Here is a 27774-nt window from a genome sequence, read left to right on the forward strand (position 1 = left end):
ATGGCTTGCTCCTTGCAGCCTAGATCAGACTTACGGGTGTTTCAGCTTGTCTGTTAAAAATAAATCAGATATCTCTACCTCACAGTGTAGACATAACTTCAAAACTAGGGGCCAAAGTCAAGGTGAGTTTTAAAGGAGAAGAAAAGTGACAAGGAAGGGTGGGAGTCAGGAAGAAGAAATATAGAGCAGATTGTCGCAGGGCTGAGGGTGGGACAAAACTAAGCGACATATGTGTGGTGTTCAGCACAGCAGAGGTGAAAAGGAAGAAGCCAGGATGGGTCAAGGAAGAGGCATTGATTGTGAGTGGGAATATTAGGCTTCGGAGGGATGAGGCAGTTTAAGTGCCAAAGAAGGCCTGGGAGCTGGGGCTCTGTGTTTCTGTCGGGTGGCTACTGTAGTGTACTTGAATACACTTCAAGAGCCTACAGCTCCCCTCTCTTCCCTCCCACAACTGTTTCTAATCACAACAAAACAAATCCCTGAGCTTCTCCACCTCATGCTTCAGGCAGCCTTCCTTTCCCAGAGCAGTACCAATTTATACGTGTCCAGTGCCTCTTGTCCTGAAAAAGCCCTTGGCTTTTCCTCCCCTTGGGCATCCCTGAAATGCACCTGCCTTAGGAGGAGGAGGCAGCCTGTGGATGGTGGAGCCTGGCCCTGTGGTGCAGATGCCAGAGGAGAGGCTGCCCCTCTTGATGTGGAATGGCTTTTGAGGAACTGCACTTTCTGAGGACCAGCCTTGCCATCCCCACGCAAATACTCTTGCTTTTTGGTATAGAAATTTCTGAAAAGCAGCCGCTGATAGCCAAGAAATTGTCGTCAGTTGTATAAACAAACTTCCTTCACTTTCCAGTCCACCTTCCGCTCCCATTAACTCCCAAACCAGACCCTCCTGAAGACCAGCCACTCTTGTTTTAACTCGAGACACAGCAGCTGAGGTTAACGTGAAATTCTGTTATCTGATGTTGTATATATATTGATACTCACTTTGTTCTAAAGTTACTGTTAACCTTCACAGCAAATGGATATAGATGTGGAGCAGCAGATGCCATAGAATTTGGATAAAAATCAGGTATTGTGCCTAATTTCTGGGAAACAGAAGCATGTGTATAGGATAGATCTATAAAAATGGAGTTTGGGGATTGAGAATGAAAAATCATTGTTTATTTAGAACATTTAAGGCGGTTTATCCTAAAGTGTAATGGTGTTTTGGCAAAGACTTTCCCCCTCCTCCCTGCATCAGAGACAGGGCATGGATTTGGCCTTGGTTTGAAATTAATTTCTATTCTTCACCAAGAGCTTAATGTGCTTTTGGTAAAGGTACTCAAGGGTGACCCCACTGTATTGGCTTGCTGGTTATGAAGCAGGTGGATTATGAATGGAAAACAATCTATGTGGAAATTCATGCAAAGTAGCTGATACGTTGTGAATAGACAGGTGACCTTTCTGACAGTGGGCTTCCTTTTACACACTTGTCAACGTTAAGGAATAAGCTTCTTTACACAAGGCCAATACAGGGAGATAATCTGAAGAGCTATTCTGCAAGACAGGCCCTTAGGCAGTTATTTCAAATTACGTATTTCCAGTTATCTCTGGAGTGAAACTTGATAATCAGGAAAAAAGTCTACAGTTGTTAACCACAAATGTTTCCACGAGTGGGGGAGTCTCGGATATGATATTGGTGGTCTCTTGACATCCCAGCAGGGGTGACTGATGTGGAGAATGGAGACCTGTGTCAGTTCATTTTCAGCAGCACTGGTGAGGAGGGCTGGAGAGCACCATAGGTCTTCATGCTTTTTAGCAACTTCACAGTGAAAAAGCAAACCGCAGTATCGCTTCTTTTGTAGAAAATCTGGGGATATTCAGCCATGTAGTTTACAAAGAGTAACGTCTGAGCTCACATGCCAGTGTGGTCAGTGAGTTTCATATTTAATCTCATCGTCGTCTGTGGTGTGCTCTTGAGGCTGTGTCACTGGGACAGGTACTTCCCTGTGGGAATTGGAAGTGTTCTCCAGGAACCCTGATGCCTTGTGCTGCCAAGTCCTTGATCTGTGTGAACCATCACTGTTTTCTTCATCAAGGTGGCTGCTGGGGGAGCAGGTCCTGCTCCAGCTGTGCCAAAGAACAAATCCTAATTTATTTTAAAATGTGCTTAGAATGTAACATGTCAACAGAGGTGTTTTACTGTTTGTGTATATATCAGTCATTACCAAATCTCTTTTAAGTCCAGTGTATAAAATGTGTCATTTATGCTGTATGGAGTTCCATATAGCTTATTAGTATTATTGTAATATACAGAGAGTTAGACATAGAGCGATACGTAGTTTGCTCTGTAAAAGGCTTGCAGGTGTGTTTGGCTGAGGCTATACATTGCAGACCTGTTTTCTATCGCCTTGCTCTTGTGTTGTCATTTATATCAGTGCAAGTAGGTGTAAACTGCTGCTAATTCAGGGAGGTGGCAATGACTGCCCAAGGAGCAGATGAGAGAATCAGACTTTATATCTGTAATAACTGCTATTGCGCTGCAAAATATGTTCCCTGTTAATTTATCTTTCAAAGCACTTTTCAAACAAATAGCTACATCTTGTGGTGGGCTTTTTTTTCGGTTGTTCAGGTTTTTTTGGTTTTTAGTTTGGGGTTTTTTCTTAACAGAAGCGTATACTTTAAAGATTTGCTTTATCAAAACTGTTTTTTGAGAATCTCAGCAATAGCACTGAAATCAAATGCAAAAGGAGCACTTAAAGGAACAGTTATTAAAAGTTATTTGTGGTTAAGTGTTTTTTTAATTCCTCCTTAAAAACATCCTCAGTTTTGTCTGACATATGGACCTAAGACACCCACATTCCATTGTGAAAGTATCCCTAATGATGTGCTAGTTCTCGAGGATGTATCAGAGTGCTGCAGCTAACACCCGATAACACTGCTCACTCCAGTGCTGGCACACTTTGCCTGCTGGGTGCAAAATCTCCCCTGAAACAGATCTGAAGCAAGAAGTGGGGATCTGCATTGACTTGCAGGACCATGTAGCAAGCAGCATAAAAATAAATTCTCAGTCATAGTCCTCTTTGTCAGGAGGCTCGTTAGAAAGTCTGGCCCTTTCCCTCTTTGGATGTCTTCTTTTCCCCCTTGTTTCCTGCATGCAGGAAATGCAAGTGTTACTTGTCTTACAAGCATTTAGCAATTCTCTTTTTTTTAGAGCATAATAGTTATGCATTGTGGCAAGATTTTGCTTTTTATTTTTTCACAAGACTGAAATTAAATCAGAGCTCCTATGTTTAATACATTAACAAAGACTAGGGGAGTTATAATGAATATCTTTGCTCTGAGACTGACCCTTCCTCAACTTTTGTTTTGTCAAAACCAACGCGCCCGGTTAAAGCAATGAACATCTCAGAGTTAAGGCCGAGTGTGCATCTGACAAAGAGCTATGAGATGCGCACGCCTGTGGAGGTTGCTGGAAATAATTCCCCTTCCTTGCTTTAACTTTTGTTTGTAGGCTGCGTGGGGTTTCTGCAGGAAGAGGACTACAAGGACTTTGTTGTTTACAATGTACAATATATAGCTAACCTCTGGCACCGGGTCCGGGAGGCTGGTCTGCTGCTTTCTCTCTTTGCTCAGCTGGCCTCCTGCCTAATCTGCCTTCTGTAACTGGGATGTTTACAGTTACTTTCCCTTTCAGTAGCAGCTTGTGTTGTAGCGTATGGTCAGAAAGACACAGACAAGATTGTTTGTGGGTTTCTTTAATTAGACCAGCTGGAAAAAGGAGATGGTCTCTGAGGCACACAAACCCTTCTCCAGGCTAAGACTAACGATCTTGTAGTTTGAAGAACGCTAACCAAACTTCAAAGGGTGTTTTCTCCCTGACATATCTTCATCTAATCCTGTCTTTATTGATTACGCCTTAAGGCTGGGAGGGTTTAACTGATTATTGACCCTGTCTCCTGTCCAAGGGTCCATTATATTTCTCCCAGCTGTCACATAGACAGGATGGTGACTAGTGTTTAGCCAAAGCAGGTAGTCTGGAGAGGCATTTGGTTTTGGTAATGACCTCAGCTGTTACTATTTCTAAGTGCTCTTGGTAAAGTGCTCAAGTGAAGCAGGGTGCCTCTGTTAAAGTGACTAGATCAAATCTTCTGCTATGTGCGCTTAAAAGCATTGAAAAAATAGTGGTTGCAAGGGACCTCTGAAGGTTTCTCATCCAACTTCTGCTCCAACTTCAAATCTAAATCATGCTGCTCAGGATCTTTTCTAGTTGAACTTGGCCTGTCTAGATACAGTCAGTCTGAATCTGCCTGCTGCCAAGTGGGGAATTTCATGGGGAAATTTTAAATCAAATCCATTACAAAATCAAAATGTATTGCATCCACACAGTTAGCATTGCCAGCCTAACTTGTTGAATAATGAAAAGCTGCTGACTGCATTCATTATATTTTTATTCAGTAAATCATTATAATAAACTCTTTCACCTGGGATTCTGTAAATTGATGGAGGCATTGACACGAACTTTTGCATGAAACTTGCCATCAACCGATCCAAATCAAACCTACCTCGTGGCTGAGGTTTCCTTCGCTGCCTCAGTCGTGAACCTTTGCACCTCTGCCTCATGCCTGGAAGTGAAAATGTGCAAATACCTTACACTTAGGTTGCTTCCAGCAGAGCCAGATCCAGGCATTTCTGAAATGCCAGTGCAGTGCTGCTTGTATGCCACTCCTGAGAGCTGCAGGTGTAGCAGCCACTTGATCAACAGCGATTTGAGGCAGATGGAGGAAGCTATGGGAACAAACAGTGAACCAATGCAAATTGTACTACTGTAGGTCTCATGGAAGTGTAATAACCACTGGGAGTAAAATCACTGCGTTTAAGGTTTCATCAGAACAGCCTTTGTGCAAAGATTAATAGCGTCCTCTCCACCCCCCCCCTTTTTCTATTGAAAGAGGGGTAAAGTGGCCTGAACAAGGCTTTAAATCTCTGTTTCCAAGCCCTAGTGTTTCAATTCTTGGTTTCTGAGCCAGATCTTGTATCTTCGTGTCTTTTACAAAAGATCTCAGAAAGAACCACTGTAATTTTCTAGCCAGTAAGTGGGGGGGAAATAATTTCAAGAGTTTTGAGGTTTTACTGTTGTTAACAATCAGCTTACTGCAGATGCTGTAAGGGATGGGTTGGTGCTACAGCTAAGCTGATATAATAGCTGTTGCTGCCAAGTCCTGCTCCCCTCCCCTTCCTGGCCTTGGTCTCCTGCTAGTGCTTGTCTGACACCAAAGTGAGCCAGTTCACAGCTCAAACAAAAAGGAAAAAAATATTCCTTTTTTTTTTTTTGAATGTTTCTTTGTTCTTTCTACTGACTTGCCTCCCTTGATTGTGAACTGGGCCAGGACTGTAGCTTCACAATAATTTTGGATTGATAGAAGTGTGCTGTAAGGGAAGGTGTCACCCCCAGCTCTGCCCTGGTTGTGCTCCCACTGGAACTCACACCACCTGTGTTGGGAAGCAGATCTTGGTGCTGACCTGTGGGAAAATCGTCTCCCCACTCCACTCCCTAATTTTTCTTCAGGTTAGTTTTGAGCTGTTTTCCTGGTATGGCTTACTGTGTAGCTGTACAAATACTAGAAGGAGGGGACAGGACCTCCTTTAGCTAGTAACTTCCACTTGTTTTGGCTGAGAGAGAGTGTGGAAGGGCTACTTCAGTTACGCCCATGTAAAACTGGACCTGTTTTGCTGACACTAGAGCATTTACTCTCTGCATCCACAGAAGGTAAATGAAAGCGGAATACAGCCCAATGGAAAGAAAATATGTAGGGTAAAAAGAGTGAAGTATGGAAAAACCAGCATGTGGTCCTGTTCAGAAGTCTTTCTTTTACTTTCAAAGAAATGGAGATTGGCTTGAGTAAGGAAAGTATAATCTCTAAAACAGTCCTGCTTGTTATGTTAGTTACTTTTTTGCAGATGAAGATGCACTTTAGGATGGCACATCATGGGGCAAATACACCATCATGAGCTGAATATCCCATTCAGAAAACACATCCCTCTGACTTTGTTTTCTTTCTTCTGCCCACAGCGCCCAGCCAGAGCGGGGGGATCGGCATGCTGCCAACGGCCGCCTCGTCATAAACACACGAAGCCCCAAAAAGAAACTGAGCAAATATTTCCTAAGGTAAGTGTGAAAATCCCAGCCCTTGTTGGGTCCTTTCAGCTGAATTTCACTTGATAATTACTAAGCTGAGCGTATCAAATAAAGGCCATGTTTGTTGGCAGTTTTTTCCAGTGGCCTTACCAGAGTTGCATTTGGTAGCCATTTCTACAGAGTTACTCATAAGTCAGTGGGTGGTTTGGTTACACTTGGCTTCAAAGCACTTGAGAGCTGATTTCATTGCTGTAAAAAGTTATCTGAACTAAAAAGGAAAATATTTGTAACTTGTTAATCCCCACCTGTTGAAGAGGCAGTTGTTATAATCACCCTTCTTTTTATTCTAATGTGTCTTTTAAAAATAATAAAATAATCTTACCAAGTCATTCAAGGCATATTTTTCGGCTTTAATTATACTTTATTCACATGTCCGTAAGGTGCAAGAGGAGTAGTTCAGCCTTGCACAACATGAGGCTAATGTATCATTTGAGTTGTGAAGATCTTGCCTGTGCTTTGCCCATAGGGAGGGATTTCAAGCAGGGACTACAGTGTTCCCCCTCCTCTGGGCTTTCCAGTGAAATTCCCCATTCTAATGCTCTCGATAAAAAAACATATTATACATTCCTAATTCTAGATGCTATGCATATACTAGTTTTAAACAAGAGTGGCTGTCCTCCTTCATCCTTGCTGCTGAGGATGAAACAGTACATCTTTTAATTGTTTTTTTCCTTCCTGTTAGTAGATACTGGAAGAACTTTGTCTGAATGCCATCTCTTTGTTGCACTGGACCATTTTTCAGGCCTACATTTAGTCCCATCTTTATAATACAATGATGTTTAGCCTTCCCGCTCCTCCAGGACAGATACTTCCATTCTTCAGAGCATAAAAGCTAAAGTAATTTCTTGGCCTATTGCTTGAGTTGTGCCATTCCCATGGGAGGATGTCTCACTAGGTCCCCATCTTTTCTCATCTTCAAAGCTCCTTAAAGCTTTTCTTCTCCATTGCAGTACTCCATATTGCCTTGCTTTCCTAATATCCTCAGCTATTTTCTTCTCCACTACGGCCTGTATGTTGCTGCCTAAGCACTGCACAAGTTCTCTGATCTCAACCAGAGTGCCCAGCCTACAGTCATCCTAACAGCCCACCTCACTGCCCTGATTGGAGTGGGTCTCAAGGCCCAATATCAGTTCATTCTTTCCCTTCACTGATTTTTTTCTGTGTGTCTGTCTCTTGACCAACTTGAGAGGTACAGCTCCTTCTTGGACATTAAAAACAGTTATTGCTATATAGGAACTACTATACACAAACCATAGATGCTACTCATAGAAACAGGTGACTAACTTTAGTCAGAAGCAGAAAAGAAAATAGAATCTTAAGACAGTATTTTAAATTTCAGCTTTAGCTGGAAGTGATGAAGTCTTCCAAAATGCCTTCTAATTCTTTACTAAAACACTGCTTCCCCCCTTCCCCACCATGATCTTGTTTTATCACCTGAAATATTGTATGTGCTCAGAAATTGTGTCTCTACTCCATTCAGCATCAGAAAAAGATTGTATGAATGAGAGCTATGGGGCAGGCAATGCTGAAGTCTGCCAGCTTGAGAAAATGGTCAGTATCAGACCCTCAGAATTAAGGAGGAGATTGTTCTGCTGTTTTGTTGTTTTGGGGTTGGTTTTTTTGGTTTTGGGTTTCGGTTTTTTTGGGGGGGGGGGGGGGATTTGTGACTTTTTGTTTGTATCCCTTTGATATCTGCCTATACCGTACCTGAAGAATCTTTATGCTCCAACTTACAGTAGAAAATGCCTGAAAAAAAACCCTTACTGTTGCAATGGAGAAAAGTTCATTTTTTATCTAAAAGAAAAATCAACAGCATTAATTAAGGCTTTAAAACACAATGATTTTCTGAGTCTGAAAGTTGTTTGCCTGATGTATAGAGACTGTTCTTGACAACAGCAATAAAAAGAAAAACTCAGCCAGTTAATTTGTTTCTTACTAACATGGTGCTGTACTATTTGCCTTTCAAGATTCTTAGTTGAAACATTTTTCAAACAGCTCGTTAAGCCTTTGGATGACCAGCTGGGTGGATAGTCCCTGAAATGTGGTCATATCTAGTGTCGTATTTGCACCCAGTGCATAGTGAAATGCACTCTAGAGCTTGGGATATTATTTGAGATAACAAGGCAAATTTAAGTAAGCTAATGAAATTATCTGACTTGGGCTAATGTAACAGCTAAAAATCAAATCTTCTGAACAGCGTTGGGGGAATTGCAGCACAAAGACAACCCTGGTTTTTACAGATTTTCTTCATTCATCTCTCCAGGATGGTAACGCTTTTTCTCACTGTGCCTGGGAGTCCTTGTTCCCTTTGATCACCATCTCACGGTCTTGCAGTTTCACTTCTCACTCTGGTTGTTCCCTCAGAATTTTTCCCACCTTCCTCTTGGTTGCCAGATCAGACAAGGTTTAGCCCTTGTCACGGTATCATGGATTTATCAAGTTTTAATGTTGTTCTTTAGCATTTCTTCAATTAGAATTGACTGAAAAAGGGAGAAAGGAAGAGATGGGAAATTATGTTTATGTTTGAACTCCGCTGGTGTTCATGATGTGTTTTATTTGGTTTAAGTTTCACACTCTTTCAGCATTTTGATAATTTTGAAGTTGTTACAGTTTGAAAACAGTATTTCAATTTAAAAATAAAAGTACATAGACTTGGCTATAGCTTATACTTGTTTCAGTTGTTATAAGCTGGCCAGTCAGAATTCAAGAGAAATTGCAAACCCCAAATATTTTTAATTGAACGAGTTTGCAAACAAGTCTGGGAAAATCAAGGTGTACTGTTAACTTCTTATTCTCTGAATAAGCTAGCAGAGTTTTAAGAAGCAGGATAGCCCTGCTAACCTGGTGCTCCATCCAGGTTCAAATAGGAGATTGAACCTTGCACTGCATTGTGCGGTGCCTCATTCAGCCTTAAGGTTAAAGTCTTTGATTTCAAACTAAGAAGGATCATGTCACAATAACATAACATTAAACATTGGACAAATAAGCTGGTAGAAATCAGTTTGCTATCACAAAGGTACTTGTTTAAATCAAAATATATCCCACAACTACACTGATACAGAGCAAAGATGGCAACAGTCATCTGCAAAAACTATTTTGCCAGTGTGCAATGTTGATAACCATTGTGTGTTTTAAGGAGCCTACAGAATTTAGTAAGGCAGGGGATGCCCTGCTGTGGTACGTGGCACTTGCGGCATACAAGTCATCTCAGTATAGCATGTGGCTGGGAACTGCAGTTGCCACTGCCCCAGCTGTGCTGGGGAGGGCAGAGCTGAGGCTGGCAGAGAAAACCCCATAGCGCAGTCCCAGTAGGATGCTCAGCAGCTGAACCCAGACAGAGTCCTTAATTGCCCGTGAAGAACAGGTGAGCACGCCTGGAGGTGAGAGGCTTACTCCTTAAGGTTTATAGCTGGCTTGACCAAACTGTGATTTGAGACATTTCAAAGGGGACTTGTAATGCAGCAAAAATCAGGATGCTGCTCGTGGCACTCGCTGTTGCTGCAAGTATCCATAAAAAAGAAAGTTGGGAATCTCAGAATAAAGAATCCTGCAGAAGTCTAGAGAAAGGCAGAACCTAAAAATCAGTCTGAGATAAATCTATTGTCTCAATTATTTTATATTTCAGCAGCTCACAGCCCTTAAGATTGTTTGCTTGTTTCATTGCAATCTCTCATTGTGAGATGAGGGTTGTGCTGCCATCACTACCAAAGAAAGGAGTTGTGGTGCAAAAAGGCTGTATAGCAGGCATGTGGCCGTTGAAGAGTCCCATGGCAAAGCAGATAATTTACCTTAGTGTTCTGCAACACCCACCCACCATGCCCAGTCTCCCTCAGCTTTTCAGTTTCTAACACGCTTTTTAAAAAAATTATTTTCTTGTGAGAGCACAGAAGACTGGCTCATCACCCTCCAGAGCTGCAAGGTTAGAGCTTCTTTCTTGAAAAGCTGATGGCAGGGTAGTTTTCATGAACTATGTAACATACAGCTGGGAAGACATTTTGGGGCAACACAAACATAATGAGAAAGGCCGGTTCATGTAATTTAGGTGGCTGGTGGGTGTAGCACAAAGGCTATTGAGGTTTGCTGAGTTTAAAAGATTTGTTTCTTGTGCTGCTGTTAAAATGTATCTGCTGACGCAGATGGGGAGGTTATTACAGACTGCTGCAGGATGGATAGCTAAAGATTAGTCTGGGGGTCAAGGGAACCAGCAAAAGCAATTATTCACGAGCTCACCTTACTCGTCCTTCTGACAGCTGGGAAATAAGTTTCTAGCAAAAATATAGAGAGTTGTTACCTTTTCTATATCTCTTTCTCTAGTTCCCTGCTGTACGTGGCTGCTCAGGCACTTCTGTTCCTGAGTTAGGTTTTGGAGCTTTGATTGCTTTTTTTGGATACAGACCATCTTTGTGGAGCGCTGGGATGAGCAGTTTCTGTTATATTTCCATGCTGAAGGTACTGGCACGGTTTACATAGCAGTTACTGGAAGAGAGGAGAGACAGTGTCTTAGGTATACCAAGTTCCCTCGAAATTCTGTTGTTAGAACTGGATTTACGAGCAACGTGAAACACGCGCATAATTCCCTAATGTCCTTAGAAAGAGCACTTGATCTGTTTGTTTGTCAGCAAAGCCATGCCACGCCAGTTCTGAGCAAGTTGTAACTGCAGGCGTGGAGAAAACCACACTGCATTTCTTCACTCTTGCAGACAATAAGGTCCATTCTGGTTCCCACTGGCCTTTCTTAAAGAGATGTCCTGCTATCTCACAACTTCAGATGCTGCTCAGTAACACAACCAAATGCTGAAGTGGTAGCAGGAGCATAATACCCCTGGTTCCAGCTCATTTACGGTTGGCAGTGCTTTTCTTCAGGTTTGTGATTGCTCCCAGTCCTGGTTTGAGTTTCTAGGAATTGCTGCATCAGAAACAGTTGTTCAGGGAAATAAAGTATTAGGGAAAAAAAAAAAAAAAGTGAGCAGGTCAGGAGCCTGAAATTCATCTACCGCTGCTTGCCGGAGGGGGCATAGCCATCATGTAGGTCTAGATGGATATGCAGTTCCAGAACTGAACTTGCATCTTTGAGCTTTGGGCAGTGCCCAGCAGCTCTGTATCTTTAGGAGTTGTAGCAACAGAAATTGTAACTCTCTTAGAGAATTATGTTTCTAGACAAATCCCTACTTTGCTAAACTTTTGATATAAGTAAATGATGTATGGACAGACAGCAGAGATGACAGTGCAGCCGGCACTTTTTTGCCTCAATAACTCCTCTTAAACCTCCCATCACCTCACAATATGTTCCTCACTAGCTACTTCTGTCAGCCCTTATCCACTCGCTCTTTGTTGGCACCAAAATGCTGCCCAGCTTTAAAACACTGATGCAAAGGGCTGGGGTTAAAATACAGATGCCTAAAGATTGGGGTGCTAGGGGATGTAGGACCTAGAGGTTGCAGAAGTGCTAGCATCCCACACCTAACTAGGGGCTCGGGGACAGCATTTAAAGCCCAAATGCAACTGTTCAGGCTCCCTGTCCTAGTGGGAGATAGGGACATTAGTTGGGCACTAAGTATTTTGTGAAATCTGGGTTGTGCCTCGGTGTCTGGATGACCTGCAAATTTAAGTCCCATTGATTCTGAGTAGCAGAGAATATTGTGTGTCACTTGTGTGTCCTGGAAAATGATTCCTGTAGGCTAGCACCCATTTCTAAAAATTTTGAGCTGGAGTTGTTTAAAGTTGTTCTTTGGGCACAGTTCAGATCACAGCTTGAGCAATGTTGAAAATAATGCAGACTTTCAAGTGATTTTTATAAGCTAAGAGTTTTAGATATTGGTTATTACATTCTTCGGTTATTACATTCTTCAGTTATTTCAAGAAGAACAGCAAATTTTTGTGCTTTTTCCTGTTTCTTTTCAGCAGTTGGTCCCCTCTGCCTTCTCCGCCTTCGTTGCCCAAATATAAATGGGGGCAGAAATTCCCGGATTAAAGCTTATGACATAAATGAACCCCTAATGATTTGATTTTTGTTTTCCTCTGTTCAGTCCACATAATGGGAGCTGGCTGCTTATCGCTGAGTAAGATCATTGAATGATTTAATGGGGGGTTAAATGAAAAGTAAGAGTTTTCATACTGGTGTGATGCAAATCCTGTGTCCAATTAAAGCCTCAAAGCATTTTTTAAAAGCTGTATAAAAGGTGAATCATTTCTGTAAACAGCCCTTAAAGTGAAAACCCAACACCTTTGCTGTGGGAGAAGTAATACGATCTCAAATACCTTTGCAAACAAAGAATCCCTTGCCTTCTGCGAGCTGCTCTCTTTTCTCAGCAGCTCAGCATGGGGTGCCAGAAAAATCATTAACGGGCCCATCTTGCACTTCTGGCTTTTCCACACCTGCGTATCACGATCCCTGCTGTAACTTTATGGACCGTGAGGAGGCAGGTTTGACGCCATGAAACACAGGCTCAGCTAACAGCTGCAGGATGGGCAGAAAGCCAGACAGTAAAATGTAAAGAGGAGGAAGGAGAGGGATCACCTTTGAAGTTTACAAAAAAAGCATGACTTTGACCACTTCCTTTTTTAATTAGCTGTCTCAGGTACCTTAAGCCAACAGTTTGAATGGAAACTGGGGGGGGGGGGGGTTAGTTGGAAATGCTGAAGGTAATACTGTAAGGTTTTCATCTGTATGTGACTACTGTTTTTTAACCTTTTGGGTTGGGTTTTTTGTGGTTTTTTTTTGCTTTTTTGTTGTTGTTGTTGTTGTTATTGTTAAGTTTAACATCCTAGCACAATACCAGGGAAAAGAGCTTATTCCGTTTGGGAATGCCTGAACTACAGCTAAAATCTGTACATTGCAAGTGTGAAAAACAACATTAACGCAGTGTTGAAAGTTAGGATTTTGATCATGCTGTAGCCAGGAAATTCATGATTACCATTCCCATGGCAACCAGGACACACCTCAGGGGTACACAGGTAGAATTTTTTTTTATACATGTATATAGTGTTAACTTTTGGTCAATAGCCATGCTAGCACCAGGAGGTTGCTTTTGATTTGCTTTACTGTAGCTGAAAGCCAAATTGAAGGGATCCTGTAGAGGAATTGCAGTTGCTGCAGGAACCAAACTTTCCTGTGCCCTCAGGAGGCCAGAAGTTCATTTTGGACTAGTATGTTCCTTGTACTCTCTATGGACGTTAAAGTGTGTTCAGGGAGAAAATAGAAACTGTAGTTGTCATCCGTGTAGGAACTACACGCATTTAATTTACGCGACTGTAAACCAAGAGTAAGTGCGTTGATATTCATAGTCTGCATTAGGGTCAGATCCTTGTACATAGGAGTGTTTTTTCTAAGATGTACTTTTGTGACTGAAAAGGCTTACACTTAAAGATGCTTTAAGGATAAGGAATTCTATTTGTGCCCACAGAGGGATGTATAATTATTGATATTAAAACAAGTATTTCTTGTAAGGGGGATTCAAATTATTTGCATGTTCTTGCTCATGCAATGATAGTGAAACTTCACGGTAGCTGTTAAGAGACCTAAACACTCAAAAGATTTTCCATTTCTGCTGCTGCAAACTTGGCAATGCATTCTCCAAACGGAAGACTACTGCTGGAAATAAAAAAGGAAACCAAACATATTTCAAAGTGCTACAGCTCCTCTAGGAAAGCAGATGCAAAATATGCCCTAACTTATAATTTTAATAATAAATATAACACACTAATAATTCAGAACTGAATGAGCTATCTACCAGGCTGAGAATTTCTATGAGGTGATTAAAGGATAATACAGTCAAATCCTGAATATTGCTCAAGCCTGGGAAAATTCATTTGGGAATTTATTGGAGATGCAAAAAATCCTTCAGACTGGAAGGGAGAAAGAAAAACCCAACAAGATGATCTACTGTCCTGCTGTAAAGTGCAAATCTCACAGTAAAGTCCAAGGGTGCGATATCAATGACGTAAAACTTCAGTGTGATTTGTAACTGCAACATGCCTGAGTCTGTTCTCTGCTTGGAATTAAAAAAGAAAGAAAAAGTAACACTAGATATTAGTATAAATCCACTGAATCCAGGTAGAAATGTTTCAGCTTTATACAGGAGGTGAATCTGGTCCAGTGTGCCAGTGTGTTTTAAAAGCTTCAAAAAAGGGCAGAAGGGGACACCAAAATGTATCGTGTTATACACAGCTGGCTTGTATAATTTAAAAAATATTTTGGGGTCATTCTTTTCTTTTGATGCTTTTCATACAACGTTTTTAAACAGAAAATTAAAAAGAATATTTTAACTCATGTTTATAAACTGTAGTTGAAATACATAATTTAATACATCACAGGTAAAGAAAAAATTTATGTAAATTAGTTTAAGCTATTATTTTATTTATTTTTACAGAATCTATTTATAATACTCTAGTATATACTCTCGTATAATAAATCTGCCTGTCATTCCTTGGCATTTGTTTTTCTGTCTCTGGACATAAGAATTAACAGAAAAACATACAAGAGAGCATGCAGACAGATGGTTCACTCTAGGTGATACATCTCCCAATACAAGAATGTTGATTTTATTTTTTAAGATTAGGTACTGTAGATAGACTTCATGGTGTTTTCAGAAGTGATTTCTATAGACTAATGGCCTTAAAAAAGCCTGTCTAGTGTTTATGGGTTGTTGCACTCTTTACTTAGTTAAGCATAAGACAAAAATTGTTTCCAGATATCACATTGCAATAAATTATTATGAACACATAACAGCTCTCTGTAGGGGATGGTAGAATACAGGTGAATCAATAGCTTACTCATAAGTTTTTTGTTTTATGAAACCCTTGTCAAAACCTGCACATTTTTTGAAGGGATGAGGATCTTGGAAAATTGTATTAACTACAAATTTTTTAGGCTTACTAGGCTATTGGAACTGTAGAACTGGAAGGTTCTTTTCTTCTAAAGAAAAGATAATATACTCCACTCCCCTGCCCAGCGCAGCCTCAGATAATACCCACTCATCTTTGACAGATATTTATCTAACTTATTCTCAGGGACCTGCTCTCCCTGTCGAACTTGGTCCAGAGCCCCCCTCTCTTTACCATTAAAATGTATTTCTCAGCCTGGAACCTTAACCTTCCTGCGACTTAGGCCCATTCGTTTTAGCATTTTTTTGCCATGGAATAACTAACTAAATAAAAAAACCCTGTAATCTCCTTTTCACAAGTTTGCAGACGGTAGTGTCTTCAGTCTTTTCTTTGTAAGCTAACACCATTTTATTTGCATTTTCTAGACCTCTGTTCATCTTCATTGTTCTCATTGTTCTTTTCAACTGTTCTGTGTCTCCTCTTGAATTATGTTTTGTGATTTCCAGGCTGGAGTTCTGCTTATAGTTCTTCTTGCAGTGTTTAGGTTTGTTAAGCTTGCAATCCTCAGTAGCCTCTCAGCTTTCCTCTCTGTAGAGCTCACTCTCTAACCAGCTGTTTTGCAGCTTGTCTTCATGTAGTGGATTATTCTTGCCTGTGTGCATTGTCTTGCATTTGTCTGTGCTGGATAGCCTGCCGCTTCTTCAGACCACACTTCCAATTTGTCAAAATCCCTTTGTATTCTAAGCCCAGCTTCCCGGTAGTCTCTTCCCACTTGGTGTCATCCACAGGTTTAATAAATGCAGCCACTACTCTGTCACCCAGGTCACTGCATGATGTATTATGGACTCTAAGATTAATACAGGAAGAATATAAATATATTTTGTCAAAAGGATTAAAACTGTGTCTAGTGGTTCTAACAGTGGTCCTCAGAATACTAAACCAGGAGCCGCAATGGTGAAGTGTGTAGATGTACAAGGGCTTATGGCCTAGAAAAAAAGGAGTGGGGAAGTAATATGATAAAAAGCAACAAGATCTATCTTCCCGATGGAAACACAGCCCCACTTCCTAATAGTGTAGTAGCATGTCTAGTGACAGAGGCTAGGCTCACTTTTCCCATGTGTCTTTGTTCCAGGTGGTTTATGAATGTCACCAGAATAAAAGTCTAACCCCTGCCACAGCTCTCCTTTTTACACCGCGTTAGAGTTTGGATGATGGCCGTGTTACCCTCACCAGCTGACTGCCTTTTTTGTACTGACACGGAGGAGAATGTTTGTAAGCCGTGCCCAGGTGAATCAAAACTGAAGTTGTGACTCATTTTGTCCTCTCAGGAAAGTAGAACTGAGTTCTGTGATGTCTGGATCAGAGAGATTACTTGTCATAAGGGACCCAGAAATACATTTATTATTCTTTTGGTACCTTGCAGCCCTAGCAACACGGGGGTCACTAAGTCCCACAGGTTAAGGAGAGCAGGTTGTACTGGGTTTGGGGACTGTCTAGGAATTCCAGCGAGTGGTGGGGAAAAAAATAAAAGGCATTTTCCTTCATATCAGCACCGAATGAGTGCTGTAGCAGACTGTAAGCCACCATGCTGTTTTGCAGTGTGATGCTTTGAATGAGCCTTCACACAGGTTTTTCTTCTTTTTAAAGTTTGAACTGTTGTCAAATTCTTTCTCAAGGTAAGAATGGTGAGGTCTCATTGGAAGATGGTAGAGTATTGCACACTGAAATACAGTCAGCAGTCTGCAGTCGCTATTTATCCTGTTGGGCTCACTTTTTGCTGTTTGTGTTTTATGCTAAACCTGAATCTTGGATTATGTCCCACAGTTGCAACTTTCTGGGCCCTCTGAATTGCAGAGAAGACCTGAAGAGCCTTGTGAGGAGGTGAGTTCTCCCAGCAAATCTTCACAGCATATCTCTGTTACCTGTGTTTTCTCCTCACTCCCTCACGCCCCGCCCCGACAAAAAAAAAGGTTTATTTGAACTCTTGTAATTATATCTGTCTGGGAGAACAACCAAAGTGTCAAGCTATCAAAGTGAAATTCAGAAAAGTCAAGAGCAAGTAGAGACTTGAAGGGGCAAAAGGGAAGTAGAAAAAAAATGCTGGTCTTTATCATGGTAATAGTAATGAAGCCAAGCTGAAAAAGCCCAGACAAGGGGCTGAGTTACTGTACTATAAAGTGCTTCCTGCCATTGGGCTTCACAAGGCAACTTTACTGAGCTGATTAGGGAACCAGGGAGCCACTCCGCTGGTTTCTGACCCTTGGGGAAGCTTGCCAAGCCTTGGGACTTCGGTCATTCGGGCATTTCTGGTTCTTGCTCCTGGGAAGCGAAGGAGGGAGGACTAAAGAAGAAAACCGCCTACTGTTTACGGGTGGGGAGCGTTTGGGTGGGCAAAACAACATTTCTTCTGCTGGAGAGCCTCGCCGCAGGGGGCTGAGTGTCCTCACCTACTGGCTGGCGGCTGTGCTGGTTGGGCCCAGCAGCAAGCTGTAGGAGGTAGCCCTCAGATTTCTCTTGCTGGCCCCCTCTCTCCAAGCCTACGAGCTGGTTTGGTGCTTGGGAGCATGCTGGAGACGGGTGTGAGCACTGATCCAGAAGCGGTCAGTGGAAAATGATTTCTCAGCCCAGGCTCCAGCAGCACAGGAGGTTCCCTTTCTGTGAAGCTGCCCTGTAAGCTCCCTGCCTCTCTGCATGCATATCCCCTCAGGGCATCTAGCCCTTCAGGGATGCAATCAGGCTTCTAATGAATTAGGCAAATTGACTGCAGGGGTAAGCTATTTCCTATTCATGGCAACAAGCCTGGGTTGCCTTAACTCCATATTTCCCAGGAGCCCTGATCCTCCTCGCCTTGGTGTTTTTTCAGATGCTTGAAGGACAAAATTGTGAAAAAGTGGAGGAGCTTTTAGTAAAAGTGGACATGCTCTGTTACTGCAGAAGGCAAAATAATATAGCTAAGTGTGGGAGGAGTTGGGGACCCTTTAAAAAAAAATATTCATTTGGATTCAAAGGTGAAGGGAGAAATATTCCAGTAAGCAGATAAAGGAGCATTTGCTCTTTAAATCCCAGTCCTCCAAAGACACGGTGCACATGAGCAGTCTCACAATTACTCACAGAACTAGTGCTGTATGTATTTTAAATCTGTCATGCTACAAGCGGTTATGGCATGCCACTTACCAAAATACAACTTTAGAAGTCCTGAGGACAGAAGTTCCAGATGAAAGTTAAGCTGCACTTTCACGCTCTGTTGTTCTTCATAGCAGGGATTTATTTTTACCAGGCTCTGCAAGGAGTTCTGCATAAACAAGTCACTGAAGTCCCAAAGACTCCACGTAGGTGCAAGCATATCGGAGGGTCAGGGCCATAGGATGTCACATCTGTTCTTCTTAAACATTATCTTAGATATACCAGCCTATTGGTTTCCCAGATTGTTTCCAAAGATGACATCAGGCTACACTACTGTGTATGGTTTCATTTGCTATTCCAAGAGTTTTATTCAGAATAACTTCTTGCCTAGTGTTGCATACGGAACAGAAAAGCCAGCCCGCACAGTACGGTAATCAGTTGCTTTCAGTGCGTAGCTGAGCCGGCCACCAAGCATATGGCCCTGCTCTTGTTTCTGTACAGTCCTACCAGTTGCGTTAGACTCACTCTAGTGGAAGACAGAATGCTGAAGGTGGTGTATGACGAGTCACCCACACCAGTAATTTATATATTAAAAGTGAATCCTGCATTTTAAGAATGATTCCTGAAGTCTTCTGAAGCCCAGTTCCAGGGCCTTAGCTTACAGTTCGTCCTCAAGTCACTCAAGAATTGTAGAGATCAAATAACTCGTTAAAATACCTTGTTGATTTTTTTAACAGATTTGCTTCCTTCAGGAGGCAAGAAAGCTGGTGAATTCATACAGAAAAACAAAATTAAGAACTTGATGAATTTGCCAGCATACACATATAAAAATTAAAGATTGCTGCAATTGAAAATTACTACTCAAAGTCATTAATGACAGTTTATCTATTTGTTGCAAATTACAAGCTGAACATTGCATGCCTGAGTGACACAGTCACACAGTGAAATAATGAAAGGCAGAGAGTATTAGTGACAAGTCGTGTTTGCTTGCTGGACCTGTCAGCAGAATAGGGGAAGTTAAACACTATGTATTTTCATATACTTAATATAAAAATTATGTTTTGTAAAGAATATTAAATCTCTCTACAACTCTTCCAATATGGTAGAAAACTGTAATTTAATCATAGGTTTTTTATGTTGGATTTTTTGTTGTTGTTGTTATGGTATTTCTGAGTCTAATTCAAGGCTTCATCAAATAAATTCAGTGAATAGGGATTTCAGGAGGTCATTAAATAACAAGTGTTATACAGGATTATAAAGACAATGTTTATCTCCTAGTTGATCCAAATATGAAAATTCCTTTAAGTAAGCTTACAGTTTATAATAATGACAGTTTATAATAATCACAGTTTCTAATGTTTTTTTGACCTACAGTACAGAGCCACTAAAAGGATTAAGAAATATTTCCAACACAAAAGGCGCCTTTTCTACTTGCATCGTATGTATAATCTTGCCTCTCTTAATATGGCATCGTCCAGGAGGTCAGTTACTGTCATTATATATGAAGATATTTAAATTTATCTTATATGAAGACATTTTCAGGTCTTCTGAGTTTTATCTAAGATAGCAAATAGCTCCACTGTTTAACAGATTTCTGTTGAATTTTAGAAGATGTTGTTATACTAACATTTGTTTTACAGGCATTTATTTTTGTTTCCCCATTTGCAAAAATGATGGCAGGGTTTTATTCACAATTGTTAATCAATGAGTACCAAAATGATGGAGAACAAAAATGTCACAAACATTAAAAATCATTAAAATAAGATGACTCTACTGCTCCCATGTTAACCATGTGCTCAAAAAAAGAAAGAGACCAGCCAGTAAGTACTTGAAAAGCTGATTAAACTTCGAATTTATTTTCCCACATATAACACCAAATTTTGGCAAAGCAAGATTATAAATTTGCTGTGTTTCATGCTGTGTGTTGCATGAATGAATACATTTCTGTTGCACCAAAAGGCCTTAGAGACAGAGGACCAGATCAACACTGAAAGAAAATCCCAGTTGCATTAAGACCAGACCACTGTATTCCCATTTCAAAGTCCTTTTTCAACTATCAGAGCAATAAAATAGAAACGTAATGCATCTTGATCTAGAAATGTGAGCTGGAGGATCAGACCGGCAACTTGCATTTGTTGTTGTTAAAAAAAGTCCTCTCCTCGTGGAACTTCAGTCTTTTTTAGGGAGCTGATGGACCTCCTTGCAAACATCTCGCTCAAGCTTCTCAGGAACACTTGGGAATATAAATGGCTTTCCTGACTTTAATATTGTCTCCTTAAGATGGTGAGCAGCCTTAGTGTTTTCATGGTCATTCACACTTGTTAATGTTTTTCTGAAGGACAAAGTCGCAGTGAGGCTCCATCTTAGATAGGAAGCTAAGTTATTCAAAATTTACACCTGATCCATGTATTCTTTCCTGTGCAAGAAAACCCGTTTCCATACTTGAGCTCTGATGAAGCACTTGCTTTTGTGACAAAAGACCATCAGTCCTCCAGAAAAGCAGCAGACCGTTTGTAATGTTGAGGGAGAACCATTACAGACAAGGTATGCAGAGGTGCAGTTTTTCAGGGTAGGTCCACAGTTAGAGCCCAGGCATGCTGTATTTCATAAGGGACAGTGATTCAGCAGTAATGATAATATCCGCTATATATTCAGAGACTGATCAACTTTTATTGCTTTCCTCCAAATGTGTTTCTCTATTTGGTGCTACTTGGAGCAGGAGGCTGGAGCAAAACAACTAGTTTGAAGCTGTTGAAAATGCGTACAGCATCCACAATCTGGTTAGTAATCAAATGATCGCAGCTTTCTTCTCTGCTTTGTTTTTTTTAATGAAGAACTTGCAAGGCAAAGTAAGGACGAAAGCACCTTTCTAGAGTTGCTGTAGGGGGTGTGTGTGGGTCTAAATTAAAATCAGTTGCTTCACAGTGAAAGCTTGGAGCAGACGGATGGGTGGTAGGTACCAGAGGCAGGGAGTTCGCACATGGAACCTTTGAAACCACTCCGCAGTTTGGTATAACGGGCGTACAGTTGAGTTCAGGACTGAGACTGCAGAAATCGGGTAATATTGAGTGGCAGTTTGTGGGGAGACAAGGACTGTAGGCTGAATGCCCTCTAGAACTTGTAACTTCTTGTTCTTGTGAGAGCTAAAACTAACCACAATTTATATTTTAAAGATTTTTTTGAAAAATTGTGCTTCTGGTAGAGTCAATGCTAAATCTGCCCAGAAGACTGGAGGGGCAGGAGTTCATATCTTCTGTTTTCAACCTCCCCCCTGTTCAGCATGAGTTTTAATTAAAAGAAATTAAATTAAAAGAAATTGCCTTCAAGCATAAAGTAATACTTTTTAAATAGTTCTTGGATGTAAATTTCACATTTTTGTTACCCTACAGGTTAGAAATGTTGTATTTTCTCAAGTATTAACCAGAAAAAAAATCAGACTAGTTTTTTTTAGATCTTCTAGGTTTTAAACTGGGTTTTAATATCTACTGTTATCTAACATCTACAGATAAGGCTTTCAAGTAAATGATATCAGGATCCTAGGTAGCAGAAAATGAGTGGTGGGTGCCATGTGCCTTTGAAAAATAATAAAATAAAGTAAGGCTTATGTTCCTAACAGAATACCAGTTGGCATGTATCAGTCCAGAACTGTAGTAAGGCCAGGAGTAAGCTCTTATTTTTATAGTACACCATAAAAGGGAATGCTGGATATTTACTACTAATAAGATATATGAAAGCCAAAGGGAAAATCTGAGAGCAAAGACCAATTTTGTTTGAAATGAATTTCTGATTTTTTTTGATATATGAATGACAGACATTTGACTAAAATAAGAACCATTATTTCAGGCAATAAAATAAATAAATAAATATTTCCCTCACTTAGCTGATATTTTACTGAAAAGTATCAAAACCAGCAAAACCCATGAATGGGTTATGGTAGTCTCAGATTGTGGGACATTCTTACTGAATTCAGGGGTTTATGGCTCTTCTTAAGAAACAAAACCTTTAAACACTGATCTTTCACAGGCTTCTCTTGCATGATTCCTCCAATTACTTCCTTACACTGTGTACTTAACAAGCAGTGTGTGTAGAGGTATTAACTGTAAGTGTTACTCTGGTAGGGCAAACCCACATAAAACAGTAGTTAATTTTGACAGCATTTAACTTATTTTTAAGCCCCTATTTGAAATGTCTAACCTTCTGCCTATGTCTCCTATCCACCCCCTGTCACTCACGAGGAACCAGGGCTGGCTAACTCAGAATTGAGTTAGCCATGAATCTCACCCACCATGCTAACTGGCAGAAATATACTTTCTTATTCACTCCAAAATTCAGTCTAAAACTATTATCAAGGCTCGAAGCTGGTAAATCGTTCTAGTAACTAACAGATGTTATCCAAAGCTTGAGGTAAAGGTGCATTCAGTTCTGAGCATGTTATTGATTGTTACGATATTTAAGGCATTTTAGCTGTGTGCAGTATTCTGCTGCGACGGTGCAGAGTTGCTTTTCGTTACTCAAAACAATTTTGTGTTTCTCCTATCCCAAAGTGAATTATTTATTTCCGAGAAAACGTAAACCACCAGGTGCCACTGAGAAAGAGATGGAGGAAAACACATTTCCAGCTTCAGCCAGAAAGAAGCAGCAGGGACAGGACTGCAAGAAATCTTCCAAAGCATGCAAAATTTTCAATTAATTGAGAAATGAAGATATTGGAGTCACAGAACTGTGAGTGTATTTTCTTCGCATCATGATTTGAATCAGTGTATTTCCTAGATCACAGTCATTCTTGCAGGAAGCCCTATCTAAAGTTTAATTCTACAAGAATAATAGTAGTTCCTGTGAGTAAAATGCTTATATTCTCTCATTCTCTCACTGAAAGCAGAAACCTGATTTATAATAAACAATAAGGTCTCCAACGCCTTTTTCCTTTTGTAACTGTGATTCAGAACAATGCCGTTCTTAAAGTAATCACACATTCAAATACAAGTAGGTGTGAGCTTTCAAATATACTGAAAGTGAATATTCAGAACATCACATCCTGGTGTTTGCTTCTGATGTTAAGAAAAACCTGCTGTGCAAACCAGGATGCGTGTTTTCAAAAGTCTATAACTTTGTTATTTTGAAGCCCGATTTCTTCAAACAGAGCAAGGCACATATTTACCTTCCAGGGATTTGTACCATTTGTGCCAACTTTGGTACCCTTAAAAGAAACTGATTTTGGGTTTCCTTGAATGCAAAAATACACGCAAATACAATTTTCATGGGTCATTTTTAGATAAATCTGTGTAGGTGTTCTGGAGTAACATTTTGCTAATAGTTTACTTTCAGTTGAGGTGGAGAAGGTTTGATATTGTACTACTAAAGAAGAGATGTTCTAAATAAATGAAGAGACAGAAATTAATTTTTTATTATAGAAAATTTATATCCAATATAATTATTTTGCCAACACAGCACTATGCTGTAGACATTTAAATTAGGTCTATTAAATTAATTCTTTATAGTAAGCCTTTTCAGAGGAATTTTTGATGTATCTTGCAGTCCAGAGCATCGGAAATCCAGTGCCAGTGCTTTAGCCCGATGAGAAACAAAGCCTGTGCCTCTGAGTCTTCGAGAGGTGGCTCTGAAGCATCCAGTGCTGGTATGTGGGTCCTCATTTATTCTACAACATCATGTTCAGTTCCATAAGTCTGCTGTACCAAGTTTGGAGTTGACTTTGCATTCACGTCTGAACGCAGCAACACACAGAGACTCTAGCGCTACTGTCTGTGTATGGGCATGCACATATTGGTATTAATGCCTTTTTCCTAAAAGATAGTATTAGGAACTTTAAAAGTACAGGTTTTCAGGATCTGGTCAGAATTAGATCTGATGAAAAATGAGAATGCGTGAATTTTGAAACCTTTTCTCCTTCCTACACAAGAAAAGTAAAATATTTTGGTCCCTCCCAAAGAAGAACTCTTAAGACTCAGTCTGGCAATAGGAAAGCTGCGTTTTGATGTGAAAACCCAAACAGCTCTCTCAACTAAAACACTGATGTTCTTGGCTCAGGTTGTGTTATTTCAGTTTGTTGCAATGACACCAAGTGCTCTGGGTCAGCTGTGTTAACCTGTATTCTTACTATGTCCTTCTGACTCCTGGGGACTGTAACTCACAGGAAAAGAGAAGCACAGACTACCTCTGCCAGGCTCCCACATCAAACCAGCCTCCTGTGCTACACTCACTCATGAAACCTCCAGAGCATTACCGGAGAGGAGACCTCCTTGCATGATATGTAAATATAGGTCATGCAGTCCAGCCAAGAGAGCCCTGATGGAAATAAGCCACCATCCTTACATGGAATCAGGCTCAAACGCAGATAGGTGTTGTACTGGGCTCCAAACATTTAGACCGGTTTGACAGACAGTAGTATTGGGACTCAGGTTTGACTTAAAACCAGATTATTTTTTTGTATGGATTTTTCCAGTTCAAATTATACATGTTCTGTGAAAATGCTTACTTCTGCAAATACTGTGTTTTTCTCCCTCCTTAAGTAAGTAGCAAATTACTAAAGTATTTTTTAAGAAGCTACAGTGATGGTAAATCTCCTGCTCGGGACTGATACTGTTAATGTACACGGCTTCAATACAGTGGTGAACTTTTGGTTGTTTTTTAACTTCAGGAAGCTAAATCAAGACTTAGTCATTGGACTAATTATGCAGTTAAAGAAGAAATCTCCTAAACTGAAAAGAATGACTAAAATGTAGAAGCTAGAAATTGCCTTTTTATGATTTCTCAAAAAGCTACATCAGGTACAGATTATATATAAATACTTGGAAATCTCGGTATTAATGATCATCCCGGCCCTGCATGAAGATAAGAATTCTTGCCGCTCTTTTATATTCCTCTTCTGTAAAGTAGAGAAAAAAAAATCTGCAAAATAATTTTTCAGAATGGTTGGTATTACCACAACTGAAAGCTTAAACTGGTATCATGAAACATGAATTTTTCCATTTGAGCTAATACGCTTACAGCACTGAAAATCACAATACCAGCATTTTTTTTTACTTTGTGCTACAACTAAGTTGGAAGAAAATGCTTTCCAGTGTAAGACCTTCCAAGTACCAGGACCTACAAGGAACAAAACTGAATATGAATCAATAAATTAAGCTTCCCAGGAAACAGTATAATAAGCATATTCAGAAGTCTGTCCATATTCTTCGTATGTTGAAGAAAACGGTTTTCAGTTTCATTTTATGAAACACTTTGTGTCTCACATATGAGTGGTCTGTCCTACACTCTCTCAGTAACTGCTTATGGAAGTAAACAGACCACAAGTTCATGTAGCTCAGACAATACACTCAGCTGTATGGGAGAACACAACTCTTGGATTGGGAGAGATGAGAACACTTAAAAGAATCAAAAAGGTCAGTGGAGAAGAAAAAACCTCTCATAGATGGCTCACTAACTATTTTGAACTAGAAATATTCACTGAGAGCTAGGAGTTTCAACAAAACGAAAAACTTAATCATTTATGATGGAGAACCCCAGAAAGTTGTGTGTAGACAAAACCACCAATTTTTTATGTATGTAAAAATGGGTACCCTCACTCTTTAGAAGATGAAATGGACAGGCAAATTGGTTTTACCGTCACAGCTGGAAATTTCAAGGCAAATTTAGCCAGGTACGTAAGCTGCCCTCCTGGTCCCTGAGAACTGACTGGCCAACTCTCCATTTGTTTAAACACAGATGAAGTCAAAGTGCCAGCAACACCCCAACCGTTGGAAGAAAAGCCCTCCAGCAGGTATTACAAGACCATGTATTAGTGGCCGCTGCTAAGCAAGCAAGCCTTTGGAGGATATTTATCACACTGCAACCCTGCAGAAGAGATTGGGTTCAAGGCTTGAACACCCTAGTTACTAGCAGGGCCAGGGATGTATATGTAAGGGCAGTGTAACTTCATTGCAGAAAAAGCAATCTCGAGAACAAGTTCATTTCTTACTTCCAGAAATGGCTGCTGGTTTTGTATATCTTGCACAGAACGCAACCAACGTGTCTTAAACCAGAAGAAACTGAAATGGTAAATGGTGAACCCCCAAAACGGTGAAGCCAGTGATGATGCTTCACAAAACAACAAAAACGGGACTGGTCAGCCTGCTTTGCAAGAGCATGGCTATTCTGATAAACAATTCATGTTCACAGGAAGAATCTTCCTGAAGCTGATAGTGTTCTCTTTTGAGCCATTTTTTTCCAGGGTTGATCAATAAATTGATGTTTAATCCAATTTTATAACTGAAAATTCAGAGTTTAACCCCATTCATGCCAAGATAAATAGCTTCATTTCCAACTACCAATTTCAGAGTCCTAAGTACAGCAGATAAAGAACTGGAAAAAAAATTCATCCATGGCCAGTAGAGAGAGTTTACCAGCCTTTACTCATATCTTAAAATAAATTTAAGAAAGAAACTAACAGTTTTAGCAAAACAAGGTGTCTTGTTTCTTTGCCTTATACTCCAGGCAACAAGCCAGGGGATAAAAATGCTATTTACAACAGACGTGCAAGCTTACAAAAGGGATTAGTAAAGACACATTTTTGTTGAAGTCACCTAAAATCCAGAACAAAGGCTGTAAGATTTTTAAATGGTATATTTCTGCACTTAACTGCTAATAAAAGTGACTACTAATTGTTAGGCCCAAGAGTTATATGGGAGGGACCATTAACATGTTGTTCTGTTTTTGAAGTATCTCTCTGCATTAACATAGGGCATTGTAGTGCAGATTACATTGAAATGCTGACTACTCTGCTGTAATATTGCTAAGAGAAAAACATTCAGTCCTGCGGTAAAGAATTGATATTAGTTAACTTAGAAAAGTTAAGTATTGCTCTGGTTTTGATATTTTAGATGGTCTGCTTGATGACTGAAGATATGTATTAATTTCCCACAAGGATTTGGCATTTCTGCTTTCTGCAAATAAATGGTTTCCACCAGGAGTTTTTAACTTAAAACAAAGCAGTTACATATACTAACAGTACAACAGCTTTGACATTAATGCCAATTTCTTTGTGCTAATCTTTCGTACCCCAGGAGGAGTGGAGCAGGGTACATCACAAATTTAAGTTTTAGATTTAGAGGAAACTCAAATCACTGTGGGTCAGGTTAGTTTCCTTTGCAGCAGTCAGCCCTGTCTAAGAGAAACCAGCAATTCTGAGCTGCTAAGAATATATACATTTAGGTCAATGTGTCAAGATCAATGAAGGCAATATCTGTAGCTTTGCCATATTAGATTTTCATATCTAATTGTTTTTGTCCAAAGTGAATTAAGTGCTGAAAGAAGAGAGGGGGGGGAAAAAAAAAAGAGCTAGTTAATTGTCACAACCAGAGCAAAAGAAGCATGTTTCTTTGCACATGCTAATCAGTTCCCTCTGTGTGTTTACTTTTGCCCCTTCGAAGGTGCAGACTGATAGTGGATAGGAATAACGAATTTCTTCTAACCCGACAGCTATGCTTCTTCCATCAACTCTCCTTCCCCTTTGTTCTCTCCTCCAAACAAAGAAGTTTCTCCTACCAGGCTTCTCCTCAGTTTACCAGATCTGGCTCCTTTCTGCTCCCATTCCCCCAGCACCCCATGGCCCCTTCCCCCACCGCCTGGCCCGTCTCCTGCCTGTTCCCACTGGT

The 27774-nt window shown here is 40.4% G+C and overlaps 1 long non-coding RNA gene across 1 annotated transcript; it reads left to right on the forward strand.

Moving 5' to 3' along the window:
• Positions 1-6052: 6052 nt before the first annotated feature.
• On the forward strand, positions 6053-23760 carry LOC138685835 (uncharacterized). Its single transcript, XR_011325217.1, has 6 exons — positions 6053-6148; positions 16826-16882; positions 19499-19562; positions 20844-20904; positions 22688-22846; positions 23660-23760. It is a non-coding gene; the product is annotated as an uncharacterized lncRNA (long non-coding RNA).
• The last annotated feature ends 4014 nt before the right edge of the window (positions 23761-27774 follow it).

Source organism: Haliaeetus albicilla, chromosome 7, assembly GCF_947461875.1.
Source record: "Haliaeetus albicilla chromosome 7, bHalAlb1.1, whole genome shotgun sequence".
Classification (NCBI taxonomy): Eukaryota; Metazoa; Chordata; class Aves; order Accipitriformes; family Accipitridae; genus Haliaeetus; species Haliaeetus albicilla.